Here is a 20,516-nt window from a genome sequence, read left to right as displayed (position 1 = left end):
GTATGTACCTGAAGTTATTGTACTCACTAGAAACACCTGGGGCTAGTCTGAGAAAGTCCCACTGTTACTATTCCTGCTTATTTGGACTGCCTAAAAAGTGTGCCTTTCTGTTTAATGTCTATGGCTTTAGTGCCTGATTAAACCCTTCACTTAAATATTCCTATGAGAAAGTGACACCAAGATGAGTCTCCTTAAAGTAGTATTTCCTGTGTGTGCTCCATGAGGATATCTGTGTGAAAGTGTGTTGGTTAGGGTGGAGGAAGCAGGGAGGACAATGTATTTAAAATAAATGCAGTAAAATAAGTAACACGGAATGAGATGGATTTGTACGTCCTATGTGCAACAATTCCCAAGATTTATTACTAAGTTAATTTTCTTTAAAAAGTAGAAACATGTCGGGGTGCATGGGGGGCTCCATCAGTTAAGCGTCAGACTTTTGGTTTTTACTCAAGTCATAATCTCAGGGTTGTGAGATTGAGCCCCCTTCAGGGTCCAGCTGATGATTCTCTCTGTCCCTCTGCCCTTCCCCCCCCCCACTCATCCTCTCTCTCTCTCCCTCTCTCATTCTCTCTCTTAAATAAATAAATAAATCTTAGAAAAAAAAGAACATGTCATGCTCACTTCAGCAGCACATATGCTAAAATTGGAATGATACAGAGAAGATTAGCATGGGCCCTGAGCAAGAATGACACACGAATTCGTGAAGTGTTCCATATTTTTACTTTTAAATAAACATCTGACTGTAAAAATACAGTAGAAACGTGTGCATTATACCATCATTTGATAAAAACAAAATAAAACAAAAAAAATCGGAGGAGAATATATATTTATACCTGTATATTTATACCTATATCTGTATATAGAGATTTTCTTAAAGCATGTCTTTGCATAAATATATATGCCATATGTCTATAATATAGATGTGTATATTCTATACACACACGTGCACACATGCTTTTAAGCAAAGATTTATCTGGAAAGACAGACAACACATTGATGGTAATGGCTGCCTCTAGGGAAGAGAACTGAGAGACCAAGGTGTGAGGGAGGTTCATCTTTCACCATATAATCTTTCACACTGTTTAAATACTTACCTTGGGCATCTATTAGCTATTCAAACAAATGATTAAGTCTTGGTTAATGAAGATAGAAAGCCATTTGCTGACAAACCAAAATAACCGCCTATGAAGCAAATTATGTTAAATACATTTCATGGATGGATTTTTTAAAAGTACATGAAGGATAAAAAGTAAAACAAATACAACTAGCATTATTAAGTGCTGCCTAAATTGTGTGCTGAGCATTGCGTGGGGCACAATGGCGCAGATATGTCAGAGAAATGTAAGAGGTCACTATCTGTATTAGTTTGCTAGGGCCTCCATAAAAAAATACCACCAGCCAGGTGGCTCAAGCAACAGAAATTTATTTTTCCCGCAGTTCTGGAAGTCTGGAAGACCAAGGTGTTGGCATGTTTGGTTTCCTCTGAGGCCTCTCTCCTAGTCTTGCAGAGAGCCGCCTTCTTGTCGTATCCTCACATGGCCTTTTTTCCATATTGTTCATCCCTGGTGTCTCTTTGTGTGTCCTAATCTCCTCTTCTTATAAGGACACAGATTGGATGAGAGCCCAGCCTAACAGCTTCATTTTAACTTTATCACCTCTTTCAAAGGCCCTTCCTCCAAATACAGTCCCATTTTAAAGGTTTAAACATATGCATTTTGAGGGACACAATTCAGCCCACAATACTTTCCTTGAGAAGTTTTCACTTGAGTCGGTGAGCTTAGCCAGATATGCTTGAGGAAAAGAAAAGAAACAACGTTAAAGACAGAACGCAGTTAAATGTCAAAGTTAATACAGAAGCGAATGGGTGAGATTTTCTAGAGATTGCCAAGAACAATCTCCTATCTAAAAAAAAAAGAGAGAGAGACAGAGAGAGAAAAGAAAATCAGAAATCTATGAAGAAGAAAACAACAGTTAATCCTTGCCACAGGTTACTGTGCCAGGCAGTGGGTCTGTCTGCACTGGGTTTGGGAAAACTATTAGTTCACTAAATTATAATGTGATACATGTATTTCCACACCATACCAGGGCAACTCATGAATTCAATCAGTCTAGTGGAAAAATATTATCCCTAATGCTATTTGAAGTTGTCTAGGCAAGAGAAAATTAGATTGTTGGAAAATTTTGTTACCAGTTAGCTTATGACAAGAACGGGTGAATGGAATTCATACACGTAAAAATACAAGAATTCCTCCATCCAAGAGAAGGCATTATAAATCATCCTTCTTAATCACTTCAGGCAGCAAATATTGAAGTGAGGGCCTCTATGAGAAGCCCAGGCCTTTTCAGGGCTTGTCAGAGACCAGAAAAGAAAACTACCACGTCTGCCTGATGGAGCACGTAATCTAGTCAACAGAAGCTTCCAGTTGGTTAGATGCTCTACCTGTTATTTTAACACTCTGATACATCTTCCTTACTTGCTTCTTCTTACCCAATTTCTCTCTCTTCTTTCTTTCCTCATTTTTTTTTCTCATTCTCTTTACCTTGTCAAAAGACAGATAGAGCACATGATCCAGAATCACACCAAAGTTATGTACTCCCTAACCTCCCCGCTGCACACAATACGATGGTGAAAGTTGTGTATGACCCACTATGTACAGGAGCTCCTAATCATATTCTGTTCAACCCACCCCTCAGGAACTAGGAGGGCTTGATCAGGCAATGTGGATGAAAGCATGTAGGGAAGCAGTGAAGCCCTTTTCAAAAGCTGGTATTACTACCATGGAGAAGTAGAATGAAGAACTGGAATAAAAGTCGGGCCATTGGAGCTGGTCAAGCAGCCCAGTCCGTTATAGCCATCACTGATCTGGAAAGCTCCGGAGCTAAGGAGATGTCCTTGTTCCCCCCAATGTGAAATGAGGAGCCATGCAATGAGGGCAAGCCCCACCGGTAAATATATCAGGAGCAAATATACATATTGTGGGACAAAGGGAATTTTGGTATCTTCTTGCATTTTGAAAATCATTTATAAATCAGTATTGACTATTTGGTTTCCTTCAAAATGCCTGTCTTATGGGTATCTCAAGGGAATACATTGTAAAACAGAACAAATGATATTTTTGGTGCTCTGAATTCCAGGAGAAGGAAGAGACCCAATAAACTCAAGTGCCCATCAGCAATTCTATATGATTAATCATTTGGGGAAGATGATGTAGTGGCTCAAAGACAGTTTAAAAGCTGAACAGTAGATGAAGCTGGTAGGCTGCAGCTTGACCACACAGATATCCTTTTCCATCCAAAATGGAAGCCATGGTCACCGTGTAACAGTGGACTCAGCCTGCACTGCTCTCTGCCCCAGGCAGCCATGGCTGTTCCCTGATTGCCTGGTTCCTGTGACAGATGCCAGAGTAGGTAACTCTTGGGACAATTCTCCAGGCCATTGACCTGGGCAACATAGAATCCTAGGGGGAATCCAAACTAAGAAAGTTGTCAACTATCATTTCCTCAGTTTAAAATTCTGGAGGAAAAACACCACAGATGTTTGAGGGGGGAAAAAAAGCAGACCACTTTTTTGGATTAGCTGAGCTCCATACACTGGTTTGTTTGTTTGTTTATCTGTTTGTTTCTCCCCACTAGCCTGACATAAACAATCTAAATAACAAAATTTCATTTTGCTTCAAGGCCAAGCCTGGTTTTTCATTAGAACACCTATTTGTTTTGAATGAGAAGCCCTTGGATCTTCCCCTTTCCTACGGAAAAGTGTCCACATCCAATCTGGGATGAAGGACTTTCCAGTTACCCCAGGGGTGGGGAGGGAGCTGGGAGCAGAACCCTGGTACATCACACCAGTCGGTGCCTGTCTGTCCACCAGATCGTAACAGTTCCTGCTAAGCTGAGCCAGAGGGCATCTGGAAGGGCAGCATGGAACTCCTTGCTATCATCATTTGTCCTTTCCTCCCCCACATTAGTGCTTCCAAGAAGGGGGAGGCCAATATGAAACTGGGGAATCAGATCTGCTCTGTGCTTATAAATTATATTCATGCCTAGGTGGGCCTCCTCTGGGGATGGCTGTGCCTTCCTGAAACTTTCCCAAGCTTCCAATGGGAATTTGTAGAAGGAGGTTAAGAAGAGATGAGGAGGTGCTGCATTTGCACAGATGTGGAGCTTAAACCCCTGTGTCCTTCCTGCTGGGAGGTGGTGTGCTGTGAGAGAAAAAGCATGGGCTTTGAAGTCAAATAAGTCTGGGTTCAAATCCTGTTTCAGTCATTGTATTAATCAGCTCAGGCTAAGTTATGGTGAAGTAACAAACAAATCCAGAATGTTGGTGGCTTGCAATAACAAAGGTTTATTTCTCACTCAGTCTACTTATCATTTGTAGGTCAGCTGCAGTTCTGTTTCTTGTTCTTCATCTCAAGACCCAGACTGAGGAAGCAGCCTCTATCTGGGAAACTGACCTTGTGGAAGAAGGAGAGGATACAATGAAATCATATGCTGGCTTCTCAAGTTTCTGCTCTCATCCTTTCCATTCATATTTTACTGACCAAACTAGTCATACAGAGCAGGGATAGTTAGCCCATGCCCAACAAAGGATAACAAATATATTGAATAATAATACAACTTGCCAGAGCCACCTACTAACTGTGTGTCCTTTGGCAAATTTTTGTGAGGTGCAAACTTCACATCGTTGTTAGAGGGTGAACCTGAAGATGATGACAGGAAGGTTAAATAAAATATGGATTTTAAAAATGAGTATAATATAGTAGGAACTAGACAAGTTAGTTCCCTCTCACAATTCATATACCAGACTTATCAAAGAAATTTTTATCCTTTCAGAATTAGCTTTTCTGATACTATTCTATGCAGCTGTGCCAATGTTAATTACTTCTCTTGGGAAATATTTGCATTTTAATAATGGCCTTACATGCTATTTTAACTTAAATTCTTAACTCTAACGGTGGGAATTTCAGACACCAGAAGGTGTTGATATGCTTGACCGCTTGCTTCCCTGCATCTCTGACCCTCTAAACTTTCCAGTTTGGACCACTTATCAGAATGCAAAAGAACTATAATGCATCATGCCATGTAAGAAAATGATAGTTGGGACAGCCTCAGCTCAGTCCCCCAGGACTCTCAGAGGCTAAGATGGTTTCGATGACACCATGTAAAGAAGTATAGACATTGTAGCAGAAGGAGGAGTTACAGGGTTGCCAGGGAAGCCACTGGGCCAGGTGAAGTGATACACTATTGGGAGAGGAGGGTGGAGATACGGACCACTGGCCAGGCCAAAGACACACAACTATCTCTCTCTGAGGGATCCTCAGTACCAAGGGTGGGGCGGGGAGAGAATCAAACAAAATTTGAGACCACCCTCAAAGAAATCTTGAATAGTTATCTATACAACACCACCCCATCAGCAAAGGCAACCAGCATCAAACAGAACCGGATCAAAACGGACCTTGGCCAGGGACATCTTCTTGCCACATATATATGGCCAGACATATAATATGACCCCTGCCTACACCATCTCTCCTTCCAGCCCCCTACTACCCCAGAGGATGGAGCTCTAGAAAAGGAGGCAATGGGGCGTGTGCATCTCACCTCCTCTGCTTCCCCCATCCAGAGGTCATGCTCAGGCCTGTGCTGCAGGGAGGGGAGGGAGTGAGCTTTAATAGACTTTGAAATTGAGCTGGACTCTTAATTAGCAAAAGTGACAAGAAAGTTATGGAATCGGCTGAAGATGCTGCAGCAGGAAACAGGAAATAGAGGACTTATCAGAGCGTAGTTTAAAATTGTAATTGGAAAAAATAAAGCTGTTATACTCCACTGAGTTAAATCTCCTCAGTAAATTGTGAAACCTATTTCTGAACCATTACCTGATTATATTTCCCTGATTAAAGACTAACTTTCTAATTCCAGAGGTGGAGTTAAAAGTGGGTTCTTCTTCCTTTAAATAGTAGCCATTAATTCAGGGAACATAGACTGGTAAGCCCAGGTAAAACCTAACCAAGCTTTAATTCTGCCTTTCAGTCTGCCATGTCCCAAAGGGATCCCAAAAGGAAGTGGGGCTCCCAACCAGAAAAGAGTGAAATTTTTTTTCTCATTTCAAGCAGGATTTCACACTTACAGATGGTGAAGAAGGGATGGAGTGGTTCCAACTGCCTGTGGGTTCCTAAGAAAACTAGGTCTGCTTCCTCCAGTCAGGAGAAAGGACAGCATGGTAGTAGTTCTCAGAAGGTGTACCATGGAAGCATGGACTATGTGTCCCATTACCTGAGACCATCTTGGAGAGACTGGGTAAGCCCTGATTCTTAACAAGAGGGGTAATGCCATTTCTTCACTAATTAAGTTGATGCATTCATACAGCAGATACATACTGAGCACCACGATAAGTCAGGCATTCATCTGCTTCACTGTTGGGATACGTCAGTGAACACGCAAAAATATCCTTACCCCTGTAGGGATCAGATTGCAATTTGGGGGGGAGAGATAATAAACAATGATCGTATAATATATTTTTTTGAATCAAGTGAGGAAGTGCGTTGTGCAGTTATCTGCATTCCTGCATTCAAACAACCAATTGACTCAGCATTGAAAGATTACCCTTTCCTCTGCTATTCTTTTCCAACAGGCCATATACCACATGAGCAACTTCGTATAGTAGTGTCAAAAGGTTAGCCATCATTGTCTTGACCTTTGATGTCAAGAAGACTTAGAGTGAGCAGGTGCGCCCCTCCTTGTAAAGACTATCTGTGATAAGAATGATGTACTCTTAGGCCAAGCAAAACAATTAGAAAACATCATCACTTTCATGCCATGCTCAGAGTACCAGCACTCTTTTTTATATCTGCAGGTTATATTAACATTTAAATTAGAAAAGAGCCTTTCAAAAAACATCCAGAGCCTGGCAATTTCTCACCAAATCTATCACTCTCACACTAATGTGACCATCATTTTTTAATCTAGTATATAATCAAAGTTACAAACCAAAACAATAATGAAAGAATATATCATTTAGAAAATGATATTGGGGGGGCGTCTGGGTGGCTCAGTTGGTTAAGCGACTGCCTATGGCTCAGGTCATGATCCTGGAGTCCCGGGATCGAGTCCCACATCGGGCTCCCTGCTCAGCAGGGAGCCTGCTTCTCCCTCTGACCCTCCCCCCTCTCATGTGCTCTCTCTCTCATTCTCTCTGTCTCAAATAAATAAATAAAATCTTTAAAAAAAAATGATATTGGGGAAAAAATATCAATATGTCAAAAAAATTGAGGGAATCCCCATCTCCTACTATATATTTAAAAAAAACAGCCCTTCTTGTGATTAAATATCTAAATGTGAAAGTAAATATAAATGAATAAGGACAGATTTCAAATCCTGAGTTTGGAAATAGCACAAAGATATGTGCTACCATCCTTTCAATAGAATGTTGTACTGGAAGTCATAGCAATGCGAGGTGGGAGGGAGTATGAGCTTAGAAAAGAAGAATGAAACTGTCATTATTTGCACATGACATGTAGTATAGACAATTCACAGACTATAAATATAAACTTTTATAATTACTCATTTAATTTAACAAAGTTACTGGATACCAAGTCAATATTTAAAAATCAATAGTATTTCTATATATAAACAAAAAAATTAGAAAATAGTATCTTCATAATAGTATTAAAAATATCAATTGCCTGGGAATAGACTTAACAAAAGATGCACAAAACCTCTACCAGAAAACTCTAAAAAATTGCTGAGATAGATAAAAGAAACCTAAGTAAGTGAAAACCTCTAACATTTTATAGATTAGAATATTTCACAAATAAGTTGATCCTCCCCAAAATTGACCTAAATATTCAACACAATCCAAGTTGAAATCCTAAGTAGGTTTTTCTATGGGAATGGACAAGATGATTCCAAAATTAATAAAGAAATGCAAAGGATCATGAATAGACAAAAATCTTAAATAATAAGGGAAAATGGAAGTACTTGAATAAATTCAAGACATATGAAGATATAATTTTAATAGAGAGCAGTGTTGATGTGGGGATAGACAAATAGATCAATGAAATGAACAGAGTCTAGAAATAGAGCAACAACCACATGGATTTGTGAAGTGTTACACAGGTGGTACTGCAGAGTAGTGGGAAAAGGCCATCTTTCAGTGCTGACTCGATTGTTTATTTGAGTGTTTTAAAAAAATTAAATGACCTCTACTTCACTTTTCACAACTAATGCCAAATAGATTGAGGATCCATCTGTAGAAGATAAAACATTATAACTTAATGGTGATAATATAGACTCATGTCTTTATATTAGAGATAGAGAAAGATTAAACAGATATAAAAAAACACTAATAACAAAGGAAAAGACTGATAAATTGAAGTGTACAGTAAAGTCAAAAACTTTTGTTCATCAAAAGATACCATTAAGAGAAGGAAAAGAGCAAGGTATAAAGTAGGAAAAGATATTTGTAATTCGTGAAATGAAAATTTATAAAGAATTCCCATAAATCAATAAGAAGTAAGATAACTCAATAGAAAAATGAGCAAAATACTTGAAGAGACAATTTACAAGAAAAGTTATCCAAATGGTCAATGAAATGAAAAGGAGTTCAATCTCATTAGAAATCAGGAAAATACAAATTAAAACTAAAATGAGATGTTGCTATACATTTACTAGAATAGCTAAAATAAAAAAGACTGATAATACCTAGTGCTAACAAAAATGTAGAGTAACTGGAACTCTCATACACTGCTGGTGAGAATGTAAATTGGTACAACCACTTTAGAAAACTCTCTGGCATCATTTATCAAAGTTACATATATGCATCCTCTATGACCCAGCAGTTCACTCCAAAGTACATATCCATCAGAAATGCATACACATGTGTACCAAAAGTTATGTCCAAGAATATTTATGCAATATTATTTGTAACAGTCCCAAACTGAAATCAACACTGTCCATGAATATATCAACTGTGAGATATTGGGCCACTATCCAGAAATTAAAATGAATAACATACTGCTATGCTCAAAAATGAATCCCACAAATGCAATTCTGAGTGGAAGAAGCTAGATACAAAAGAATATATTCTATTTCTTTAAAGTTCACAGAGAAAAAAAATGCAAAGATGTTAGAAATAAAGGTAATTTTAGTGATGATTTAAAAAATATGTCCACAAATTTTTTGATGTTGCTCCCTTCAAGAAGTGGAATCTAGTTATCTTTCCTTTAAGGGTGGGCTGGACTTAGAATCCAGCTTCCAACAAATAGAATAAAGTGAAAATGAAAGTGTGTGACTTCAGAGACTAGGTCAGAATAAAGCACTATAGATCTTCCTCCCTCCCTCTCTTCTCCCCTTCACTACCTCCACTCTGGGAAAGCAAGCTAACACATTCTGAAGAGCTCCAGGGAAAGACCCACATGGTGAGAGAATGAGGCCTCTTACAATAGCCAAGAGGACTAGGGACTCCAGTCAAGTCAATGAATGAGACTTCTTGGAAGAAGATCCTCCAGTCTTAATAAAGCCTTTAAAAGACTATAGCCCTTGACCACATCTTGACTGCAATCTCATGAAAGTCTGAGCTCAAATCACCAAGCTAAGCGGCCTCTAGAGTTCTGACATTCAAAAAGTGTGGGATAATAAATGTTTATTATTTTAACTCACTAGATTTGGGATAATTTGTTATGCAGAAATAGATGACTAAGGCAGAAAGAAAGGTTAGTAAAGAGAAGAGAGCAAAAAGGAGACATATATTCTTAATGTTCTGTTTCTTGTCCTGAAAGTGAACACATAAGAGTGTTCACCTAGTAATAAACCATTAAGCTGTACACTTATATTTGTGCAAAATTTTACATCTATTATATTCCAGATATAGCCCAACCTGAAAATTTTGCTAAATTCAACCACATCATCTAAAAGGTTTTTGTTCTTTAAAGAGATACTATAGACAAAATTAACAGATAAGTGACTATCTAGGAAAAGATGTTTATAATGTCCATGACTGACAAGATCTAAAATATATAAAGAATTCTGCAATGCAAAGCAAGGTAAGCAAACACTAAAGTGGTCAAATAATAAAAGCAATTCATAGGAAACACAATTACTTAATAACCATGTAAAGAAATGTTCAACTTCATCAGTAAACAGAGAAATTCAAATAAAACAATAGAAACATACCACTTTCCATGCATCATATTGGCAAAAAATAGATAATTTCAAGTGCTGATGAGAATGTGTGAAAACAGAACCTCTCTTACACTGCTGGTGGAAAGACAAATTAGAATAGCCATTAAAGCAATCAATCCTACAAAGCATGCTTGTACTTGACAGCTCTGTAATTCTACTCCTGGACATATAACCACAGAAACAAATGTACAGGGAAACATATAAATTAATATTAATTGGTGTGTGGTCTGAAACAGCAAAGAATAAGATTCAACACCAGGGGATTTCATAAGTAAAATATGGTGGATATATTAAGAAGGAAACCTAGGCAGGTATCTGATAGAATGAACTAAGCCTGCATATTGCAATGAGAACAAAGCTCAAAACATAGTTCTGAACTTTAAATTAAAGAACAAAATGATATTTCTGACAAAATGCCATTTCTGTACACTTAAAACACACAACAATACTACATATTTTATTTACATACATATGTGTAAATAGGCATATGAATAGTAAAATAGGCATTCATAAAATAAGCAAGAATGGGTCCTTTGAGTGAAGGAGGAAAGACAGATTGGGTTTCAAGGGATATGGGAGAAAATACTGAAACAAAATATAAATAAAGGAAAGATTTTCTATGAACCAATGATGATAATGAGGCATGAATTTAGGAGATAGTGAGGCATGAACTTAGGAGTACGTATGATGAACTAATTCTGTACTCCAGAGTGAAGAGAAGAAAAGGAAATTCATGAACAGTGGATAACCCATTAAACTACCCTGGATAGGAAATTTAGCTTCAGAGCTGTCAAGGCCTCATTCTTAACTGCACCAGCCTCTGCCATACACTTTACCATACAGCTCCTTTCTCAGCAAGAATAAAGGAGAAATGAAGGTACTCTGGGCCTACCTGTAGTGAGACTGTATTGGCTCCTACCAAAAGATAATATCTTCTGCTTCTCTGCTCACACACCCACCTCCAAGAGAAAAAAAAGAAAAAAAACCTTACTGCAAATAGTAATATTTAAGTTTAATAACTACCATTTATGAGGCACCTACTGTTTGTCAGGAACTGTGCTGGCACTTTACATGTGTTTATGCCCGTAAAGCCTCACTACAGTTCTGTAAGTTAAGTTTCTTACCCCATTTTATAGATTAGCAAGCCAATGCTTACTGAATTAACTTCTCCAAAGTCATATATCTGGCAAATAAATTAACTGAGCTTCCAGGCCTCTCTGGTTTCTACCACACTGTGCTGCATCCACACTGGTCTTTGAAAAAGAAACAGATACAAGCCCTTTGGGATAGAAAAATCTAGACATCATATGACTAAGGTATAGAAAAAAGCCCTATGTTTAAACATGTTTTAAGTGTGTCCCGGGAGGTGGTGCATTTGTAAATACAGTCTTGGCCACAACCCTGACAATAACTGCTGGGAAAGGTGGTCCAGGAACAGCTGCTGTACTATGTGTCCAGACACCCACACCCTGGCTGCCTACACATACACATGGCATTTGCTGCATCAGAACATGGGGGCAGAGAGCACCTACACTCACTGTGCTTCCCCCACACTAGTGTGCTGAGCCTTTCTTGGAGCCAATGAATCACATAAGGAATTAGACAATACAGGACCATGTTGTCTCTCAGTGATGACTGCTCATAAACACTTCCTTCTCTATTAGTCCAAATGGAATCCACCCACACTTTGTCTAGCCTGTCCTCTAGATAAATATCTTCATTTCTACCCCCCTCCCCCAATTTTAGAAACCAGTGCTGTTTTTACATACCCACACAGAAATATCTGTTCCAGCACCAGGGACAGCGACCCTTGGCGTCGTGGGTGTGTGGGTGGGAGACACTGCCATTCTAAGAACCACACCAAGTTTAAGGCAAAGGTCTTCTTCAGCAGGTGAAAGGGACTTATAAATATTGTCTGATCATTCCTGCCTAGCTGATCAACCCCTACTTTATTTCCAGGCCAGCTCATGAAATGAAAGCCATAAACACTAATGATTGTTTTAGGCAATCCCCGATTCTCTTAGGGCTTTCCAATAGCACCCACCAGAGTGTACTATAATTTTCAGTGTACTCTCTGCCTCTTCAATTAGTAAGCTCCTGAAAGGCAGAGATTTTATCCGTTTATTCCTAAAAATTAGCATGCCATTGAGTACATAGAGGCTTTATAAATGATTGCTTAAATAAATGAGATCCAGAGCCTGATGGTGTGTCTAAATAAAAACCTAAAGGGTGTACAATGTTTTAAAACTAAAACCAAGGGCTAAATTCTACTATCACTTTCTCAGTGCTCCCTTGGTTTCCTCCTCAGCCCCAATCCTTCCCCACCCCATTTACTCAGGCCACCATCTTAGATCAAAAGAAGAAACATTAAACAATTTATTTATCCATTCAAAAATATGGTCTAAGAATTAATTGAGTGTGGCTGGAAGGATGGTGAAAGGGAAACTCAATGGAGCTAAAGGATGATGATTTCAATTAAGGTAATGTCAACTCCCAAAATCAAAAGAGAAATTATAAAAAGAAAAAGAATCATACAAGAATGCTCAGTGAAAAATGAGAAGAGATTGTCCAAAGCCAAAGGAACTACAAGGAGGTATTGACATCATAGTACAGAGCACAGATTAAAAGTTGGAAGCAAAAGCAAGCATAAGTGAATGCCATTATCTCTAAACATGGAGGCATGAAGGAAAGTGTAAGTCATACTCCATTGGGATACCATCTATTTAGATGTTTAAGAGAAACTGAATGCAAATATCTCTTAAAGTAATTTTTCCAGAAAAAAAAGTTTCACAAATAACCCCTGGCATAAACACAGACAACTTCCAATCAAAGCATTTAGTCATCTCTGCCATCACTGAGTAGTTCCAGACATACTTTAACAGCAGTTTAAATTTAATATGACTTAAGATATTTTAAGAACTGTTCACTTAGTTTTACAACAGCACAGAAGTACTCCTCTCCAAAATGATGCAATTTGCCATGAAAAATTGGTGCTGAAGTATAAATCATGAATTCTGATGCAGATTGTTGCAGAGTGAAGCAATAGGGAAAAGAAATTCTCATTTTTTTCTATAAATTCAGTCTTTTGTGCATGCTCTGATTTTTCAACTACTCATCTGTGAAATGAATAAAAAGCATAATTTAATTTGACTATAAGTTTATTCCATTGGAAGAGAACAATTTTTTTTGCACAGACATATGGAAGGTCAAATGGACAAGTCATCAGACAGGACAGACATATGGAAGGTCAAATGGACAGGTCATCCATTTGAGTGGCCATGACTTACCATAGTGATGTCTACAAAAATTATTATACACTGATGATTGGAGATGGTCATTTGAGTAATGTGTTCTACCGCTAGTAACACCTATTTCAAATAAGAATGGCTTTAAAAATTTATAAGTGAATTTTTCTCACATAAAAGAAGACTCTAGGTAGGAAGTCCAGGGCTGACCTGGCAATTCTACGGTCATAAAGGACCCAGCATTCTTCTATTTTTCTGCTCCACCACCCCAACACATGGTCTCCATTCTCAAATCCCCTCCTGATCCAAAATGGCTGCCTGGGCTCTAATGATTATAGCCTGATTCAAGGTAGGGAGCAAGATAAAACAGAGAAAGTCAAGAAAGTCACACATCACTTGTCAGTTCACCTTTGAAGATTTCCCAAAAGCCTTAGAGACAGAGTAGACCAAAAATTTTAGACTTTAGCTGGCAATTTTCCAATCAGAACAGAAAGGCAGTATTATTATTAAGGAAAGAGAAAATGGATATCAAGTAGGTGAGTAGCCCCTATTATTCAGATAAGGAAAATAAAGCTTGAAGTGGCTAGCTGGCTTGCCCAATCTCATTCAGCTAGTAAAGACAGATCCTAGACTAGTGTTTGGGCATTCATTCTTCTCTTTCTGCTGCTCTCCTAATAGAACCCTGATTTTATTCAGATATCTACTCCTCACACACATGGTGCCCTTGTATTGGGAGAAGCTGTCCACGCATCTAGCCCCAAAGGTGGACTTGATTCACTTAAGGCCATCCCACCTTCCTTGCTATAATTGGCTCCAGACTAGTCATAGGATATCAATTAGATCAATTAGATGGGGGGGGGGAAAGGTTTTCTCATGGCTTCTGAAAAAGTTATTCCTTGAATTTCTAGAAGGAAGTCCCTGGAAGCAATACTTTATCTATCTACCTTTATATTCCCTCATTGGTAGATAGGAGGTTTAATTCTAGAGCAACACCTCAATACCAGCATGAAGCTACCATGCAGAGGGGAGAGAAAAACCAAGAAAACAGCAGAAAAATAAAGATGGCATAAGTGGATTAAGTTGGCATAGATAGTACCTACATCTGGATTATTGGTAAATCTCCTTATTCTTTATGATGATTTGAGTTTGGTAGTTCTTGTTATTGTCAGGTTGTCAGACAGTCAGACACACCTGGTTTAACACTGGTCCCCACTTATTTGCCTGCACCATCCTGAAAGACTCTTTTTCTTCCTATAATGAGAGCCATAGTATTAACATTAGTGCCTAACAGCACTTTTAAATTAACATACAAAAGGCCATGTGAGTAATAAGTGCTTTCTTGAATTTAGACTAACCCTAAGGATATTTCTATATTTAGCTATTCACCACAGTAATTATAATTAAAGTTTCCCTTTTTTTCTGCTTTCACAGAAATCCACATTTTCTTTCTTCAACAAAGCCTCATGTCATAGTATGGGTCACAGCATGTCTTCTTTATCTCAACAATCATGTCAGTTTTGTGGCTTGACATAGATTGAGCATCACTTGACTTCCCATTGCTTAAGTCTGAATACATTCTTCATTGTGTCTGATCTCTAGCTCCTGTTGCATGTCAGCTGTCTCCTTAAATTGTTACTTGCTGGTGCATATTTAAGGCAGCAATCTAATCAGCTGAAATTGATACTGCTACATTTGCTCCTGGGGGAGTTTCCATCACAAATACTACCGTAGCTTGAGTGAACATGCCATGACCAAAGTCCACCAACAGGTTAACCTCTATCAACACTGACTTTTTAGAATTGTACACAAGCTGTCTCTACTGACGGCTGTTTACACATCCAACACTGTTTGTTGATCCCAGTGCTTATCATAATTGGACATTTTAAATATTTTTTGTTGTGCTAAGTATTTTTATGATTAATAGTTAAATAAGGAACAGGTCATTAGAGGATGTAAGCAGATTGTCAACAAATACACAAATACTGATTAGAGGATTATTAATGAATTTTAGCCAGTTGATGGACATTTGCTTTAATAGCATATAAAATAGATGACAGTGTTTATAACTGAAGTTATTCACTTATATCAAGATTGAAAAAAGCGTTTGATGTAATATGTATTAATAATGGAAGATTATTAGTAAACTAGCTCAAAACTGGCCTGTTTACATATCAATTGTCAATTTAGTTTGCTATAGTCCTAATGGTCTATACACAATAATGTACTTCAATCTCAGAAATAATAATGAATCATATACTTGGAGTTTACTCCCTGAGATCTGTCCTTAATCATTTTTTTTTAATTTTTATATTTTATTTATTCTTTAAAGAAAGCTCTATGCCGGGGTGTCTGGGTGGCTCAGTCGTTAAGTGTCTGCCTTCGGCTCAGGTCATGATCCCAAGGTCCTGAGATAGAGCTCTGCATCGGGCTCCCTGCTCAGTGGGAAGCCTGCTTCTCCCTCTCCCACTATCTCTGCTTGTGTTCCCTCTCTCACTGTGTCTCTCTGTCAAATAAATAATAAAATAAAATAAAATAGAAAGAAAGAAAGCTCTAGGCCCAACATAGGGCTTGAACTCATGACCCTGAGATCAAGAGTTACACACTCACCCAGCCGCCCCAAGCACTGGGTTTATATGCAAATAATGAATTATGGAACACTACATCAAAAACTAATGTTGTAATGTATGGTGATTAACATAACATAATAATAAAAAAAAAAGAGTTACACACTCTACCAACTGAGCCAGCCAGGTGCCTCAGTCCTCGCTCGAGTTTTAAACAATGATTCTTTTTACAATGTCTTACTTAAGATTAAAAGATTAAGATTAATGGCTTTTGGGCAGTAACTGTTAATAAATTTGCCACAAGCTACCCCCAGTTTTCCAAATTTGGTTCTTTATTAAAAACACACAGTACAGGGGCCTGGGTGGTACAGTTGGTTAAGTGTCTGACTCTTGGCTTCAGCTCAGGTCATGATCTCAGGGTCATGAGATCAAGCCCTGCACATGGAGTCTTCTTGAGATTCTCTCTCCCTCTGGCTCATGCTTTCTCGCTCTCTCTCTCTAAAATAAATAAACCTTTGAAAAAAAAACACAGTACATATTACATATTAGAAGAGAAATATAAAATGTTAAGGGCTAAAAGCATCTCAGCAATCATCTGGTACACCTACCTTATTTTACAGATAACAAAGTTGAAGGCAGGGAGGTTAAGTTATTTCCCCAAAGTTGTGATGATACTTAGTGTTTAGAACCTACACCTTCTAATTCTTAGTCTGTGATCATTCTACTAGCCCATAGTATTCGGTAATTATTACTGTTGATAAATGTTTAATCATTCTTAAACATAAACTTCTATTCATTTGCACAATAACTACAGCTTTTATTAGAGTACAAAGTCTACTTAGAATTCCCAATTAGATTGATATTTCTATATTATTTCCAGTCCAGAAACAAAGTTCTCAAGTTCAACCTATACATACGTCTAGTGATAAGATAGAATTTGTGCCATAAATACAGATTTCAAAAAGTTTAAATGGAACAAAATGCATTTAACCTTAAGGTTGATTTGAATGTTACTCTGCCTATGTTTGATGATTCAGAGGTACTAACAATATCCTGAGAGTCATTATTACAAATATTAAGCAACACTGAACTATCAATTCACAGATATACTGGCCAGCAGGAATTCCCAGTATATAAGACAAAAATTGATTTTCCAAATTTCAAAAGGTAAGAAGTAGATCTATAAACTGACATATTGATAATGAATGGATGGCTGTCTGTTTGTATTTTATACCCAAATCCCTCTGGTAATAGAAATCAACTTGGAAACATTGAGCCACGCATGCTAAGACACTTTAAGAAGTTTGGAAATCACCATTTTTAAATATCTTAATGTCATCTCCAAATCATTTTTTAGGATTAAGAATATAAGGAATTCTATTCAAAATATTTATGGACTTCTGAGGTTTAGAGAAGAAAGCTTCAGAGATAAGGTCCTCTTATTATTATCCACTTGTAAATATACCAATTACAGGCAGCCTGAGGAGTTACCACTTAGTAAGCAGCTACTATGTGCCAGGCACCATTTGGCACTATACAGTCACCAAGTTACATAACATCTCTCAAATATTATGAGGTCAGTGTCATTATCTCCTTTGTCATATGAGAAACCTGAGGATTGAAGAGGCTAATGATTGCTCATGGTTATGCCACAATTTGGTGTCTGTCTGTTCCAAAACCCATGTTTTTTACCTCTGGATATTCCAAGGAGAATAACTAGTACAGTACTTTATACTGCAGAGCATAATTTCTCCCCACATGACACTGTCCTAGGATACTGAACATGTTTCTAAAAATAACTCATTTGATCATAGAGGCATCCATCTGGTCTTTCTCCAGCAATTCCAAAGTCATTGTTTCCTGTGCTCAGCACCATATATCTAAAAGCCACTGCTGCTGCTTTTTTCAGCAACTGGAGGTTTAGGATAGAACATTTTCTAAAGCAAATCTGCTGCTCTGAGTGATTGCTCTGAAATCTCTATTCCTCATTAAATGATGACAGCCATAAAAAAAAAAGCAACAACTTACATTTGCATTGTAAACTAGAAAATGCTACTAAATTTGTGATCTTTTCTTTGATCGTAACAACATTGTGTGGTAAGTAGGGCAAATATTATTCTAATTTATCCAATGAGAGAGACTGAATTTCAGATATAAGGTATGGGACTTGCCCAAGGTCACAGAGATGGGATGTGGCATCACTGAATTCCAAATCCAGTACTCTCTCTGCTATCCTCAACCCCTTCCTATAGATGGCCCATGTCTATAGATGTCTGCCTGAAATGCTTTGTAGAATGAGGATAAATAGACAATATCTCAAAGGTAAGAGAGATTGGGTTGGGGGGGAGAGTATACAATAATATAATCCTACTCTAATGGGCTTTGTTTGAAGTTTCTTCCCCTATATCTGACTCCCATTCCTTGATAACAACCCAGTTCACTCAGCCCACATATGATTCAGGGTAAGTCAACCCCACGTCTGACTGCAGGGACAGCATATCAATTGGCATAATCCAAATATCTGGTTAAAGCTTTTGATCAGGAAGGGGTATATGACCTAATCCAGGCCAATGAAACTGGAGAGGATGTTTGCTAGGATCTCATGGGATAAAAAGGCATGCTCTCCCCTTCTGGATGGCACATGGGGCAGATGTAAAGCCTTTTTGATGCCATGCTAAGTTCTTTTTGATGACTGTGGTAAGCCACTGAATCAAAAAAATGCTGAACTCTACCCTACATATCATATCTATCATCTATTTATTTATCTATCTATCATCTATCATCTATCCATTCTTGTCCTAAGAAGACTCTAAGGCAGACATAGGGTTATATGAGCCAATAAATTCCCTTTATTTTTAAGTCAATTTGAGTTGGACTTTCCTTTCCTTACAACCAAATACATCCTCACTGATTCATACATACATACATTATAAATTCTTGGTTAAAAATGAATTGCCTAGTTTTCAGTGGCAACTCCAACTAAGCCATCTCAATGCCACTGCTCTTAAACATAAATAACTTGGGGCCTGGACCATTGCCTTCTGTCACTTTTCAGATTGACAGCTGGGTGTAATTTGCCAGTCTTCTCCCTCCAAGCAGCCCTTTCTTCTGCTAATTTCTTATGGCACTAAAATAAAAGATATTTTCAGTAAGGCAAAGTTAATTAACATACTTAATATCTTCATTAAGAGTTTTTGAGTCCAGCTAGGTGACAGGTAGAGCTAAAGGGAGCTGGGAATTAGGTATGATATTTTGACAACTAATGACAAGAAGACTGATGTCTGGTAGCTGTGGTCATTGAGTAATTAACTACATTTAATAGCATCTAAGAGCTAATGAGATGGTATGTGGGGGGAAAACTTGATAAAGTGTACAGTACTGAACAAATGCGGACTGGTTCTTTTAAGAAGAAATTTAATCACAGCTATCACTGTCAATATGGCAGGTCCTAGGGGCATAAAAACCAGGCAATGCGTTTGTCACCTTTATTTACAAACAACTTTAATGGGGTCAGATAAGAATTTCTAGGCATAAGACCATGATTACTGTGAGACATTTTTTAAGGATCATATCACTTAAGACTGCATGTACCCAAGTGTGTTCTACTGAATAGTAATCTCAAGGAAAAAGGATTCTATAGGCAGCAAAGTGTGGAAAAGCTCTATTGTTTTCACCTACCTATAATCTATTTCTTTCTCCTGATAACAGCGTCTTATCCCCACTCCAAGCCCATGTAGTTTATGCGGTTCTAACCTCTTATCCTAGAACTATCGTGGGCACCGGGCATAAACCAGCCAATTAGCACATTCGATTTCCCTGAACTTAATGATTAGTAAAAGAATGGGCAAATGACATCAGTCAGTCCAAGCCATGGGACTTGTGCTGGAACTTTTGAAAAAGAGGTACTTTCCTTCCACTGCGGTCATTAACCTGTTTAAAAAAAAAAAAAAAAGAGCCTGGGGCCAGTGGTGGCCATTTGCCACCTTTGAGGAGAGCTTGGCTGAGGCAGAAACTAACTCAGAAACAAGCAAAACCAAAAGATCATGACAAACACCTTGTGAAGGTCTTTCAGTACCTGAACCCAGCTGTGTCTTAAGTCCCTAACTTTTCAGTTTCATGAGCCTTCCATTTAGAAAATCATTTACAAGAAAGACTGCAGAGATCAAGTCACAGCCACATTCTCCTTACTGCTCACTCTATTTCAGATCACAGCAAGGCTAGCCAAACTGCTGGATACCAACTGCCCCTCACTCATACCTACTCTTCATTCACACATGCCATCTTAGGGTCTATATAAAAAAAAAAAAAATTCTCAGTTCTACTAAGCATTCAATTTTAGGCATTCTGTTCTTCCTCTTTTTTTTTTATCACAAAGTCCCATGTTGGTCCCAAATGACATCTGTGTTTCTCAAATCCCATCAAGTCAGCACCCAATATGTGTTAGCCATTATAACTTTTTTTTAAGATTTTTATTTAATTATTTGAGAGAGAGAGACAGAGAGCATGAGTGGGCTGGGGGGAGAGTAGAGGAAGA

At 38.1% G+C, this 20,516-nt stretch overlaps 1 non-coding gene across 1 annotated transcript; it reads left to right on the top strand.

Annotated features, from left to right (window-relative positions):
* Positions 1 to 613: 613 nt before the first annotated feature.
* Positions 614 to 720, top strand: LOC115941971 (U6 spliceosomal RNA). Its single transcript, XR_004076622.1, has one exon. It is a non-coding gene; the product is annotated as a U6 spliceosomal RNA (small nuclear RNA).
* The last annotated feature ends 19,796 nt before the right edge of the window (positions 721 to 20,516 follow it).

Source organism: Leptonychotes weddellii, chromosome 1 (assembly GCF_054177405.1).
Source record: "Leptonychotes weddellii isolate Sample4059 chromosome 1, ASM5417740v2, whole genome shotgun sequence".
NCBI classification, from domain to species: Eukaryota; Metazoa; Chordata; class Mammalia; order Carnivora; family Phocidae; genus Leptonychotes; species Leptonychotes weddellii.
This window is presented reverse-complemented; position numbering and strand designations above follow the sequence as displayed.